Below are 10,816 nucleotides of genomic sequence, written 5' to 3' on the forward strand. Positions count from 1 at the left end.
TTTATTTCTTTAATTCTCAAAGACGAGGATAAAATTTATTTACGTATTATTTTCTTTTAACTTTGAGTTACAGTATAAGATTATATTTGAAATGTAGTTGTGCATTAGCTTTTAAAATTTGCTCTTTTTTTTAATATATATAATTTTAGAGGCTTTATTTTATTGAAGAATGTTTAATAAATACAATTTAATTCGAGGTTAAATGTCCAATAAATACACTTCATAATTGAAGTGTTATTAAAAAAATAAATTTGAGAAATTATGTAAATAGTATCCTAACTTTAGAGTAAACTGTTTGTCATTATTGACGAATAATCAGAAGTTTCACTTTTTTTTCTTTACAGTTGGACCAATTTGGTCTAAATGACTTTAAATTTGACATTTAATATTTTAATGTTGATTCTAATGATTTTTAATGACAACTCAAATATTCAATAAATTTATTGTATTTTCAATAATCAAATTCAATAATTGTTTGGTTCAATTTTCTTCAACCAAATTGATTGATCACAATTCACAAATAATAATTTTTCAATTTTAGTAGAGAGATTAAAATGTTAGATTATTTTAAATTCGCATCGAAAAAACACTTTTTATTGATTTTTCTCATATTAAAATTTAAATTTAAAAACTCTGATTAAAAAAGAAGCAACTCTGTCTCCTGCACCATGTCCGTTGGCGGTAACTTCCATTTTTTTCCCATTATACATCTCTTTATAATAATATTACAAATTTATTTTTTTTGCATTTACTCCTTTCATGTATTGGTAGCTATATTAAATGTTTATTCATGGACCATTGATTTTGTCCTACATGTTTATTATAATTTATTAAGAACAATACATTCATTATTTTTTACCCCTTAGTACATATAATTATTTTATTTTTTCCCTAAACAAAATATACATTTAAGAATGTCTATTTCTAGGTTCGACTACACCTAACTGTCAAATTGTTAAATTTATATGCACACAAAATACATTTAAGAATGTCTATTTAAAATTCACAATTTGGTGTGCAAACTGTTCTTTCAATCATATGAAGTATGTTAAATTAATGCATAATAATTTAAGAGAAGATTACTAACTTCTTCTTTATTAAATGTAGATTCATGAAAATAATAAAATTAAATGTTAAGTGACATAATATAATTGTATATAGGTAAAACTATTCAAAACAAAGATTATATTACCAAACATATTGATAGGTGTAGAGAGAATTTATATAGTCAATCGTTGAATATAAGAAAGATTGATTCGTCCGAATAGTTAGATTATTTGAAAGATACATACTATTCGAATATCCTTTGAACGTAGACATTGAAATATAAAGATCTGAAGCGATTTATATTAACAAAACTAGACTATTCTCTAAATTCATCCGATTTATTTTTAAAGATAATAAAAAGATTTGAAAATTATATTGGAGCACACGTGTCATTTTCACTATAATTCGCTTCCATACCTAACCACTTACTAGTTAAGATTCCATCCATGTCATCATTTCAATATATATATATATATATATAATATTAAAAACTGTCTTTTAGTTAGAATTATATCGATATAATAAAATAAATATTAAGTACTTGAAAATTTGTAGTAGAAAAATGGATGTCAATTGATTACGTATAATAATTAAGATAATAGGAGCCTTTTTTTCTACAAATTTTCAAGTACTTAATATTTATTTTATTATATCGATATAATTCTAACTAAAAGACAGTTTGACATATATAATCATAAGTGAAAAGAAATTAATTTGTACATAAATCTTGCTTTTATTTTATAAAAATAGAAAATTGTTTTTAAAAAAGATCAATGACCAATAAATAATTAAAATTGGTGCCCTTAGTATATTGCACTTTATAAAATATCAAAATATTGAAACTGTTATTTGGTATTTTATACTATTGTTGTCTCTATTTAGTTGTCCACTTTAGAAATGACACACAAATCAAGATAGCAATAATTAACACATTAAAGTTATAATTTTACCTTTATTAATTACGGTTTCAAAAAAGATGAATTAAAATTTTAAAATTCTCAAGAAGTTTAAATGAGGGTATAATAGGGAAATTTTTTTTGTCCTTTCTTAATTTTTTATCCTACATTTCTATTAAACAAGTTCATAATTTGAAAATGCAACGTCCAAATCGATCACATAGGCAATAACTTTATCGGCTATTATATTCTTATTATTAATAATAATAATAATAACAATAATAATATTAATATTATTATTTAGGCAATAAAGCAACATAAAGTAAATAAATTTAGGCTCTTGTTCTAGATTAAATAGACATTATTATTAAAGGACAAAATATCTTACACTTGTGTGCTCAATTTTGTTCTCATCGTTCTTTCCACACAACAAAATATTTCAATACATTTCGACAAGAATAATAATAGAGCTATTAATGGAGTACGCTAATAAAGCATTACCATGAAAAAGACTTTGCTTGTCTGCCAATGCTTATTTGGGTTCGATATACCCATATTAAAATTCGATTATTTTAAATTTACATTATGTAAGATCTTATTTACGGAAAAGTTTCTTATCAAGAATTTTCCGTACTCTAATTAAGAAAGGATCGACTCATTCACTGCACGACGTTCGTTCGTTAATAGTTCAGGTCGGACAATGTAAAAATGATTTTACAATGTATGTCTACTTTAAACATTTGAAAAAACATTTGTTTCTATTCTATTGTACTTTTTAAACCTTTTTAATGAAGTTAAAGAAACACCAAAAGCATAGAAACAAACAAAAAAAAACATAGGATAGGGGAAGACTAGATGAAACTATAATATCATCCAAATAAATCGTACTAATTAATTTAGATTGAATTATAAAGTTTAAACCAGCAAAGATTAAATTCTAATTCGTCTTTGGGTGGGGCTAGGAGGAGAAAAAAATTTATCGAAAGAATCACGTATAAGAGAGACCAACATGTACCTCTGAGTTGAGGTCACTTACGTATAAGAAATTTTTTAAAAGCAAATTGATTATGAATGAAATCCATATTACTTTTAAAAAAAACATTTATTCATATTACTTTCGACAAACTTACTTTAAATTTAAAAAATTTTATGTTCCACGTAGTTTATCGATCAAACCTATTAACAATCCTCTTCTCAAAATAATTTATTATTGAAGGAACGATGAGGTTTTTACAGAAAATATAAGTTAGGATAGCAAGCACAACTACAAACATGTTTTTATATATATATATATTTTTATACACATAGCCCTTGTTATTATTTTCTCGATTGATTTGACTATAGTTTATAAAATTAAAAAGATAAAGTAATTAAAAGTCAACATTTGCAGTTAACCAATACATATTGGAAGTACAATAAACCTTCGCATAATTACAAAATTTTGACCTAACAGGCTAACACTTTTTTTTTAACGCCACGAATCGAGGATCTCTTTTTGTATTAAGTTATCTATCGTAATTTTTCTAAAATAATTATTTTAAATATAAAGATATAATTATGAAATTATATATTGATCTGTAAATAAGAATAAAATAATTATTTGAGACGAAATATATATATATATATAACGGTAAATTTTAATTTGTTTGGTATCATGGGAATACATAATGGTCGGTTCACTTATTTATTAAAGTCAATGAAAATATTTAAGAGAACCTGTTTCCATGTTTTCATGCAAATGTGAACTTTATAATATTTTATTAATTAGATCCAAAATTTATTTTTTAAAAAAATTCATCTATAGTTACCATATATCGACATGTTCATACTAGTTTAGTTCTGCATGTATTATTAGTTTATTACTATCGTTTTATTTTTTTGAAAAAAGATAATTTTCTTTTGATATTCATAGGCAATTTTACAAAGAAAGTATCATTTATAAGTAAAATATAATAAGAGAAATCAGTCTTCGAGAAAAATTGAATTTGTATCATAAAAATTTTAATATTATAATTATAAATAGTGATTGTTATAGCGAGGTTCGATTATACTTTAGATTATAATAGTAACAAAATCATAAGTGGAATTGTAGTACGGACACAAATGTTTTTAACCCATTAAGTGTTTATTATTAATAATTAATAAGCATAATTATTTTGACCAATTCACAATATTTGATTTGGATAAATAAAAGGAAGCCCACTCCCCACGTGTGACCAATGCAAAAATACAAAAACTAGAAATAAAATTTAACCTTTTTATTTACTAATAAAGAATTATAGATTATTTCAAAAGATGTAATTAGTTAATTGTTTTGTTGATGTGGATATATACTAAAACCTAATACATAACTTTTTAGCCATCGAAACATTTTGAAAGTGAATTATATTTTATGAATTAGTATCGACTATGATATATGAAATATATTAATCAATCATGTCACAAGACACGAGCTAAACATTCAACTACTTTAGTTTGAATTATTTGCAGAATGGAATATTAAATTCATTTTTAATTATAGTTTAAATTAGAATTATCAAATAAATTAATCGAGATATGCGTAAAAAAAATTTAAGCATCATCATGAGTCAATTGCGTACACTTGCACTCTTATTAAAAAAAAAAACTATACTACAAATTGCTAATGCAAGCACCTCTTTGATCAACGTTAAATTTTTAATTTTGGCTAATAATTTAACCAAGCAACTTAGAAATAAGTTTGGTAGCATGTGCATAAGTAAAAGTGGATCAAGACTTAAATTTTATGAAATTAATTTTTAATGTTAAATTTTATATTTCAAATTAAAATTTCGATTCAGATAAATTTGATATCGAAATGATGTGTCAAACCTCAGATAAGAGGTGGCCATAGTCTAATATTGACTTTAAGAATGCTCCAAATGTTTTAGAATTTAGAAAGGCCTAAGTCATCTCCAGCCACTTAAAGTTGTTCGCATAATTCATTTAGACACCTCAACTAATCCTTGTGCCAATTGAACATTTTATTTGTTCAAAAGTCATTTTTATTAGACACAAAATGTTGACATGGCAAAAAACGTGTAATTCACTTTCCTTGAGCGCGTTAATTTATTAAAAATAATATTTTTTTTCTCTTAATTTATACCCCTAAGTTAATTTTTTTAAAAAAAATAACAAAAAAGAAGAAGAACAGTTGTCGTCTTCTTCATCTTCCCTATTTCTATTAACCCCACCCCAACCCCCATACCCATACACCAGCGGTTATCTTCTTCCCCCCATCATTCTAATGATTTCAAAATTTTTAGTATCAGTGGTTATCTTCTTCCCCCACCATTCTAATAGTTTCAAAATTCTTAGCATTTAGTTTCATTTATAAATTTTTCGAAGAGATTCTTTTCCCCATCTTTCTCTATCTAAACAACAAGATGAAGTAAAAAATTATAATTAATAAAAAAGCTGATGAAAAAAAGATTGTCGGGTTAAAGATGGAACTGTACAGGGAGGGGAGGGTAGCCATTAATGGAGTTAGAGAAAATGTATGTTTTGTTCCAGTTGAAGGCATGGAAGTTTAGGTTTTACTTTTTTTTCATTTTTTTTACTTTAAAATAATTTTTATTTTTTTTACTTTATAAATAATTTTTTGGATTAAAAAATAACACATGTCATTATTTGATTGGTCAAATTGACATGTCAGCGCGAGTGTATTTCACACATCCTCTATTTTTTGTTTATTCTCGAAAAAATGTTCTAATGGTTCAAATTCAGAACGGTTGAAGTGTTCAATAGGTAGTACGTTTAGTTAAGGTGTCTAAATGAATAATCGGGACAAGTTTGAGTGGCCGCATATGACTTTGGCCTAAGAAATGAAGTTTGGCATATAAAATATGTATGATTTTTTTATTTATAGATATTTAACATATGATCAATTTTTAGAGGGGATGAATGAGCCGCAGAGCCAAAAAAGTATTTGATTTTTTTGGGTCAGTAATACTAAAGTACTTGCATTAATTAGAATGGATGACATTAGGTTAAAGTGATTTCAACGAAATTGTATTAAATAAAACATTAAGTTCACATCCATTACTATTATATATGAAAGAGTTGTCGTTGTAATGACAGAATTTTGTGTTTTTTATGTGACGTTTTTGACAGAAAATTCGTGAATAAGGGTGGATTATATAGAATCAGCAGACTTTTAGGTTGATAAACTTTTTAAATATAAGGTGCACATGTTATTTTAGGTGAATCTCACGTCATAATGGAAGAAGAAAATAATATAAGTTCTTATGATATACATGAAGCTCAATATAACATAACTCGAAAGATATACATGTATGGACATATGAACAAAGTGGACAATATATGTCATTTGGTTTTGTGACATTTTAGCCAATCAAATATCAATTTTGAATTTAATATTTATGATTTCCGATTAAATATAGTTAATCTTCATGTAATTGATACACACTTTTAATCCTTACGAGTTACGAGTTTGAATTTTCACAAATTTAACATACTATTAAATGATAAACCATTTAATTTATTATGAATGTTCTATTTATTGGTCTTATATATGATGTACGATTGAAAATGAATATGAAAGGAAAATAATAATATATGAGAGAAAATGTGGAATTGGAAAAATAACTTATTTGATAATCAAAATGATGCTATAATTATCATGGGCCAAATAAATTGGGCTTTGAATTGTAAGGGGAACTCTTACCAGCCCAATAACCTAAGTAGGCAACACGACGACCCTCTAATTCGACAGTATCGACCTTGGATTTTGGCGAAATATAGTTCTGAAGTCTTAGATTTGAGTCTGTAAAAATGAAAAAAAGTCTTGACGGAATTGTCATCCCATAAAAAGAGTCCTGCAATACATGAATTTGAATATAATTCGAGCTATAATATGAGTATCGAAAATGAAACATTCGTTTCCGACGGGGAAAAAAGTAATGTTGATGCCCAGGATCGAACTGGGGACCTTCAGTGTGTAAGACTGACGTGATAACCACTACACCACACCAACTTCACGGCACTAGAATTTCAATTATTCAATTTATTTAAATAACAAGAAAAAGAAATAAAATTGTGCTACAGTATAATATTTAATTGAATGTAAATAAAAGAAAAAGTATCATTAATATGTTGCAATTTTGAGGATCATATTATTAAAATGCTAACTTATTAGATAATTTTGTTCTTTTGCTCAAAAATTATATTTTTCTCTTTTCTTTTTCAGAAAGATTCATGATATTCAAAGTCAAAGGAGATCAAATAAAATCAATTAGATTAAGATTTTTGTATGAGTAAGGAAGTGATCGAATTAATTTAAGGATTGATTTAATATTGGAGTTTAGATCTTTATAGATGATAAAGACTTTCGATCAATAAATGACGTCTTATAATTAACTAAGATAGATTTGAATTTGCTTTATATAATTTATTTTCGTCTTTTTTCTCACCCTCCAAATTATTATATTCAACTAGCTAGAATAATTAAATCGTGACACCCATAAATGTCAAAATAACTTGTGCATTCTTTTATTTTCTCAAACAACAAGCTATCACAATTTTACAATATTAATGTGACAAACGTCTCAATATCAAACATAAAGTGACAACAATTAGATATTGCATGCAATAATTGGCAAAACAAATATAATAATGCTCAATCAAATATAATGAAACTTTAATCCAGATCCTTGAAACTTTTGTTCATTAATATGATTGAGTTTTTCTTTCATCTCTGTAGTGAAGTAATTCTTCCAATCTCCAACTTTTCCTTTACGAAAAAACAGTTTATTTTCATGTCCAGATGATAATTTTCCATTTATGTTCACCTCCAAATTGCTCAAATTTTCAAAGCTACACATTCTTAATATTTCATCTACCACTCCACAATTTTCTTCCTTTTTGGAGAATGCACATTCCAAGAATTCAGCAAGACGTTTAATCTGAATTTTTGGTTGCTCTTTAATTTCTTCATACATCAAGAAAATTACTTTGTTTGGTTGCTTTCCAATAATCTAACACGTGATTCCAAAATGGACCATAAGGGCTAATACCATTGCAAAAAAGATCAAATGCTCTTCCAATGAAATTGGTATTTTTGTGATCTAGATTTAAATTGTTTATAAAATGCCACGTAGAAATAAAAGTGTCTCTGGAATTTCTACATAAATAAACAAGTTTGGTATTTGAATCTTGGATAAATTTTGGCAATGAAGCAAAGAGCAAATGAGTTGACAAGAGTCTAGGTGTGGTGAAGGATGAGAAATCAGGGACTTGTCAATCAACATAGAGTGTGAGTTCCAAGAATGGAACAAGATCATGAGGGTTCTTAATAAGCAAAGGGTGATTTTGTTCCAAAATAGGATGTTTCACTCGATTCACTAAAGTAAATAAAAGTGCTTTTAGCCAAGTAGTTCCTGATTTAGGATTTGTAACAAGGATGATATCACTATCTTGTGCTTGAAATTGTTGTTGACAAGCAATCACACCTTGAATGACTCTTGGTTTTGCCCAAAAACCTTGGTAATTGTAGATATGTGATACACTCCATCCTCTTTCTTTTGGTAGAGTCGAGAGCAATTTCTTACACTCATCACTAAGTTCATCCTCTTGATCCTTGGGAGGAATTTGGGGAGAAGTTTGAGATTTTGACATGTTTTAAAGTGTATAGATGGAGTGTTTCTTTTAGTTTGTACATTGAAGATTTACTCATGAATACCTATATATATATCAACCATGTGGTAGCAATAAAGAGCTAAATCACCAACCATGTGATAATAATAATTGGGCTAGCTTGAGTCCCAATCTTAGGGCTTTTTGACTTTATGATACATTTCATGATATGAAAGTAGTCTCTTAATTTTTAGGCAGGAGCAAAGTTTATTTTAATTATTTGTATAAGATTGCAACTTGCTTAAAAGCAATACTGGCACATTAGAAAATAATAAAAAAATTGTGACTGACAAAATCGAAATATGAATCTGAATCTTAAGTCAAGAATTTTATATATCGAATGCTATAAATACAAAAAAATTAATTTATTATTAGGTTATCGATTAACCCGCTCGATAATCCGATGATAAAAAAAACCCTCAAAACCAATAAAATTTTTAGATTAAAGTTATTAGTTTGGATTCGATTTGGGTAAGTCCCAAAGTCCTAAGTTCTTCCTTTCAATCCAAGTCGAAGTAATAGTTTCTATGATAGGGCTAACGAGATTTCTTTTGCTTAAGGGAATCACTCTAATAAATAAAAAGTGTTTCCAACCACCATTTAGCAGTTAATAAATAAGAAGATCTAACTTGATATATATATATATATATATATATATATATATATATATACACACACACACACACTAGACACATGCGCCCGTGCTAGCACGGGCCCAATATTTGTTATTTGTCTCATATTATGACACAGATAAAAATTAGAGAGTAAATTAAATTTTAATATGATTTTTTCAATTCTTTAAGTTGTTAATTGTTGTAATTTATAGTATCTCTATATATTTTTTAAATAATATATGTTATTTTCCTTGTCCTAATATATGTGACACAAATAGAATTTCAAGAGTCAATATATTGTTAATTATAGCGTAGAACCACACATGTGAAGCAGACGTGTAGGCTGCTTCCTGTGTTGTTAAGATGGAATAACTAAAATATGAATAGGAAATATATTTACGTATACGAAATTCAAATCATAAATAAGCTGAAATTAATTAAAGACCTCCACTTATTAAAACACAAATTTTCAATGTAAAATTCTCATAAATCAATTAGTAGATGTAGAGGTCTTTAGCTATCAAAAGTAACACTCCATTCGTTCACAATTAATTGTCAGACTTTCCATTTTTAAAGTCAAACTATAAAAACTTTGACTAACATTTTACAATATATTTTTTCATCTTATTGATATACAAAAGATTGCAATATGGTTTTTGAGTATCTAAATTTTTTGTTTTAATATCAAATTAATGCAATTTACATGACAAATAAAAGTGGACGGAAAGAGTAATTAATTTACGGAGAAAAAAAAAGGCGTTGGCAAGGTTTCAACTCCAAACCTTGGGGTTAAAATGTCAAATGTAATTCAGTAGGCTAAATAAATACTTTTGTGAATAAGCACATAGCTGAAGCAAACATGTTGACCTTCAGCTGTATTTATTGCCACTTTTAGATGCTGATCCAGTTGGTTGATGTTTGATATAAGATGATTTGTACTAATTCATTTAGTATAATGCATTATTGTTTCACGAGTCCTTCATGATATGCCCTTTCCAATCATTTGAAAAAGAATTAAAAAGGAAATGGAAGGAGAAATACCAATAAGTTATTTGATTTAGGATAACCTTACTTTGTAAATTAAAAAAATAGCTTGAGCCATTTGTTCAAACTTGAAATTCATCTTTGAAAAATAAAAATTAAACTTTAAAAAATCAAATCTTATATATTAATTAAATGGTGTTCTAAATTATTTTTTTTTATAGAAGTGAAAAACACCTCTAATGGAGGAGAAATTAAATGCAAAGAAGAAGGGTATTATAGCTATTGGAAATTTAAAATTGGAAGGAAAAAAATCATAAAATCTGATGTGACATTTTTCAAAAAACTTTTATAAGAGTGCAATCACTTGATGTGTCATGTGGACGGGAGATGTGTATTTAAGCTTAGTTTGTCAAGTATAGAGCTGTTTTTAGGCTTATCAATAGTTTAGGAATGAAACCAATAATTCACGTCAAATTTAGAGGTGTTTCTAATATTTCTATCTGTTTTACTTGAAAATAATAAACTGATTTTAAAGTCACCACTTAATCTCTTAAGGAAAATTAAGAAAACTGATTATTTCAAAAGATTAAACCAGAATTCAAT

At 26.7% G+C, this 10,816-nt stretch overlaps 1 non-coding gene and 1 pseudogene across 1 annotated transcript; both read right to left on the reverse strand.

Moving 5' to 3' along the window:
- Positions 1-6,884: 6,884 nt before the first annotated feature.
- Positions 6,885-6,957, reverse strand: TRNAV-UAC (transfer RNA valine (anticodon UAC)). The gene has a single exon. It is a non-coding gene; the product is annotated as a tRNA-Val (tRNA).
- Positions 6,958-7,448: 491 nt separating this feature from the next.
- On the reverse strand, positions 7,449-8,634 carry LOC101258858 (cytosolic sulfotransferase 12-like; annotated as a pseudogene).
- Between the last annotated feature and the right edge of the window lie 2,182 nt (positions 8,635-10,816).

This window comes from Solanum lycopersicum, chromosome 5 (assembly GCF_036512215.1).
Source record: "Solanum lycopersicum chromosome 5, SLM_r2.1".
NCBI lineage: Eukaryota > Viridiplantae > Streptophyta > Magnoliopsida > Solanales > Solanaceae > Solanum > Solanum lycopersicum.